The sequence below is a fragment of the Eschscholzia californica genome, unplaced genomic scaffold (assembly GCF_041429995.1).
Source record: "Eschscholzia californica isolate CP2 unplaced genomic scaffold, dmEscCali1.0.p SCAF_57, whole genome shotgun sequence".
Taxonomy (NCBI): Eukaryota; Viridiplantae; Streptophyta; class Magnoliopsida; order Ranunculales; family Papaveraceae; genus Eschscholzia; species Eschscholzia californica.
The window spans coordinates 55,001-60,000 of NW_028238480.1; positions in this window are offsets into that span (position 1 = coordinate 55,001).

The following is a 5,000-nucleotide window of genomic DNA, read 5'->3' on the forward strand; positions in this document are numbered from 1 at the left end:
CCCGTGCTGTCCCATGCGCGTCCCGTGCTGTCCCGTGCCGTCCCGAGCCTGACCAATGCTGTCCCGTGCGCGTCCCATTCTTTTGGCTCGGCTGGCCCGTGCATTCTATGGGGTCGTGGGACATTTCGAAATCCACCCGGGCCACTTCGACTCTCTCTTCATTAATACTATTGAGGTATTATTTATGAATTATTGGAGAAAAGAAACGGAGGAAAATATTTTTTTTTCTATTTTTTATGAATTTTCCGGTGTTTATTCACTTAAAAATTCATAGAAAAATAAATATTTATCGGAATCGCTATTATAATATATCAAAAAAATCCTTGCGAAAAGACCTTTCCGACGAGTATAAGTTTGCTGGATTCCGACGAGTAACGAAGGAGTAAAGGCCCAGTATGCTTGGTTAAAAAATTGATGTTTCCTTGTGAAAATAGGAAAAACAATAACTTTGCACTATAAGGGGGAGGGTTGAGCTCCTTCCCCAGAGCGTGCACAGCACTTGTGCTGGCACGTTCCCTAGTGCTCGCCAAGCACCATAGGGCATCCAAAGGGCAAAGCTCGGCCTACTACATGATGGGAAGCTTCTAATATGTCGGAATACGAAGAGATTTCGTGCGACCCGAAGCTCGGCTCGGGCGTCCCGGCCTGTCCCGAGCTGTGCCGAGCGCGTCCCAGGCCGTCCCGAGCCAAGTCTCGGGCGTCCCAGGCCGTCCCGAGCCAAGTCTCGGGCGTCCCAGGCCGTCCCGAGCCAAGTCTCGGGCGTCCCAGGCCGGCCCGAGCAAAGTCTCGGACGTCCCAGGGCGTCCCGAGCTGTGTCGAGGCCGTCCCAGGGCGTCCCGAGCTGTAGCGAGGGCGTCCCAGGCCGTCCCGAGCCAAGTCTCGGGCGTCCCAGGCCGTCCCGAGCAAAGTCTCGGGCGTCCCAGGCCGTCCCGAGCTGTGCCGAGGCCGTCCCAGGCCGTCCCGAGCAAAGTCTCGGGCGTCCCAGGCCGTCCCGAGCTGTGGCAAGGGCGTCCCAGGCCGTCCCGAGCTGTGGCAAGGGCGTCCCAGGCCGTCCCGAGCTGTGCCGAGGCCGTCCCGAGCCTAGTCTCTGGCGTCCCAGTGTCACGTGCATATTGTTGAGCATGCATATGACGTGACGAGTGCTAGGAGCACGTACGAGCATATAGGCCGCAGGGCCGAATACGAGGTCGAGATAGGGCAAGAGTGCCAAGCAAGCTTCCTTAGGCCATGCACGGGACGCCCGTGGCATTCAAGACTTTGTCAAGGATACGAAGGGTCATTTGGACGAGAGTATGCCTGGTTAAAAGGATTGATGTTTCCTTGTGGAAATAGGCAAAACAAGAAGTTTGCACCTTAGGAGGGGGTGGTCTCCCTTCCTCATATGCATCCAGCATATGTCAAGACCTCGTGGATGGGAGCTCGCCCATCCTTAGCATGGTATGCACGAAAGTGAGCATCCTCGTGGCGCAACCCATGAGGCCGGCCTAGCGTATGCGAGAGAAGCATATTGCACGGGTTCCCTTGTCATAGGAAATGGCTCGGGACAGTACCTGGAGATAGGTTACTGCGGGTTCCTTTGGAAAAGGTGTTGCATGTTCTCATGCCATGGCGAGGCGTGCGTCGTGCTAGCATATTCCATAAGGAGGATTGAGCTATTCAAGGTGCTAAGCCTTGATGTGCTATGTTGGGCATGAGGTAGCTTATTAGAGATGGATGCTCCTATGCCCAATGTCCGGATGGTAAGCCGAGATGATAAGGTGCCGGATGCTTGAGACTAGATGGCAAGATCCGCATATGCGGCTTGGTGTGCTCCGCACATATGTTGGTATCCTTTATAGTGGGCGAGAGTCTATGACTCAAGGAAGCGTTATACGGGACGGCTCGAGCTATGCTCGTAGGTTGGGACACGTTGGTGTCATGCCGCATTATTGGTTGGGAACCAAGATGACTTGATAGTCGAGATGCTCCGAATATGTTCGGGAAGGCTGGCTATGTGTTAGGAGGGAATACATAGCGCCGCACGGTACGTTAGGATTTGATATTCCGCACTATCGACCCGTGTCTTTGAGCATAATATGCCGGGTCGACCTAACGTGACAAAAAGGCCGTGACAATTGGTATCAGAGCCTAGATGAGAGGCGAAAGAGATATTACCCTCTGATACCTATTTGACAATTGGTATCAGAGCTTGAAGAGCAAGCTAATGGATTGTGTTCTGATCCCATACGAGAATTGTGATCAGAGCTTGGATGACAAGCTAGAGTATTGCGCTCTGATCCTAGATGAGAAATGGATGTCAGAGCCTGAGCTGCAGGATGGAGATGCACGAGCGAAGATGTATTGCATCCTGATACCCATTTAACAATTGGTATAATAGCCTAGTGGATAGGCCAACGTGTATATTGCTCTGGTCCTTGTGATAGATGGATCAAGAGCTTGATAGCTTACAAGATATGTTCCAAGTGCCTAGTGATTGCGGCAAATGGATGTGTTTTGGGAGCTTGAGAATACAAGCACGAAGATATGCCTAAGAACATGTGGTATGTTTGGAAGCATACTTCTAGAGCCTGGAGGGCAGGTTCAAAGAGATGGTATCTATGCTCGAAGAGTTGACAAAGAGCTTAGTGATTCTCCCACTATGGTATGTGGTATACTGGAGTGTGTATGAAGAGCTGCGTTGAGAGCATGATTCCGAAAGAAAGCTTTCAGAGTGAGATGCATTCAAGATGGTATGGTCTCTGAAGCTCTAGTGCAAGATGGGGGCCTTTGTCGAGGGATGCATGGTGCATAAGGCGACGAGAGTTCCGATGGAAGGAATAGGCCGTGTGCACGGATGCTACGGTGGTAGCTATACTTGGGTCTATGTTCCTTTGAGATGAAGGACATTTGCTAGATATGTAATGGAACCGTATTGACACAAGAAGTCATGTGCAAGCTGTAAGAGTTCAGTGTGACTTGGTTGGCAAGAAGGTATCATATATACTTGAGTCCTTTAGAGGTAAGGACAAGTGCAGAGACGGGATGAACCGAGAAGGGCACTGCGAGTCGTGTGCGAGCTTAGTGCAGTAATGCTCAGTACGATTTGGTGCGCATTGGGTACATCATATGTTAGAGTCCTTTGAAGTGGACAACAAGCTTGGTATGAAGTGTACCAAGATGGCAGGTAGAGTCAGGCTGAGAGCTTGTGGTAAGCTAGTCTGAGTAAGCTTGTTGGATTGGCATCCAAGAGTGGAGCTATGTTGATCCGAGTGATACTTGAGTGTTAGAGCAGGGTATGGCAACAAGGTGTTGAAGGATACTCTCTTATGCTTAAGCCGAAGGTAGCATCGAGTGACTTGTGATGTTGTGAGTTCAAGCTACTTACAGAAGACAGAGGTCAAGAGTAAGATAGATGGACAGAGTACATCGTTGGGCAAGTTGGTGCTAGATCAAGTTGTGCTTATGTGGTATGGTGCACGATAGAGTTCGGCACGGTGTATGCTAAGCGCATTTGAGTTCCAAAGAGAATGGACTCACTTGAGATGAAACATGGATATGCTAGCATGGTTGTGTTGGTATGTCGCATGAGTGCTATAAGCCGAAACCAACATTGAAGCTTATGGACATATTGGTGTGAAGTCTAGATGACAGATTCACGAGACCAAGTGAAGTACTGATGGTAGTTGGAACCGAGTTCAAGCCGTCAAGTAATATAAGGGTCGTTGTATCTGAAGTAGATCGGCCCATGTTTGAGTTATGCATTGGAGGTAAGTTGGAACCGAGTTCAAGCCTACAGTGTGCAATGAGTACGTGGTGACTGAGAAGAGATCAGCTCACGTTATGGGATTTCAGGATGGTGTGTCGTGGTGACATTAAGCATCGTCCAATTCTGGTGATAGTTGGAACCAAGTTCAGATCGTCAGAGATATTTGACAACGTCGAGTGTGACAGTGTGTAGTAAGCCGTATGGTGCTGCATAAGATGTGTTGGAACTTATGCGGTGGTACGTTCGGATGTGTTCATGAGGGACACGAGCCTACCAAGATGCTCGGGTTAAGGAGCATCGCCAAAGATTAAATGGCAAGTGTGTGTCTGGATGTAGTCAAAGAGGACGTTCCCAAGAGTATGCCAGTAGTGGATGGTTTGGTACCATGTAGTTCTCGTGGAGAGAAGCTACCTTGCTCGTTTAGTGGACATCGAAGGCAACACGACAATTTCCCGAGGAAGGGATGGCACAGATGATGCCGAGCGCATGTGGCGCAAGCGCGGAGGCGCGAGTTTGAGATGTGCACAGAGGTGCAGGTGCAGAGGCACAATCGAGGCAAGGGTCGTCGAGAGAGGGGCGACATTGCGAAGAGTTCAAGTGGTATACACTCAAGGGTACAAGTAGTGGATACGTAGGTACTAGAGTGCACTTGATGTGAGAAGCCGGAGGGCGTAATGAGGGTCTCAATGAACAAGCAAACCAAGGAGTCAGAACGTGGAGTACAGGGGTACGTTGGGTCTGATCCAGAGGTGAGTGACATTGAAGACGAGTTGCTTTGCGATGGCAACATTGCGGGCACATGGCAAGACGCAGTGGCGTCGAGATGCTAACTCGGGTGAAGGCAACGGTTGCTGAGGTACCAGGGTGACGAGTTGTGTCGCAGTTTACTGCGATACGCATGGCAAGATTGGTCACAAAGGCAGAGATGTAAGGTGACAATCGAGATGCCAACTTGAGGTGAAGCCGAGGAGGTGAGGTACCTGAGTTCGAGGAGCGGCGGAGGCTGCAACAGAGAAGCGACATTGAGCATGGATGAATGGTAGGGAAGTCCATTATCCTAACGCATCAGTGGATGCAAAGCAGAAGACTGAAGTAATCCTGCGGGATGCCTACACGACGAGACTGTGTAGTTCGCACGGAGGTGCGGTATGCCGAAGACATGAAGGTGCAGTGGTAGCATCGGAGTTGTGGCAGAAGATTGAAGTACTCCAAACTTAGTCGACGAGGACGTCGACATTACAAGTGGGGGAGTATG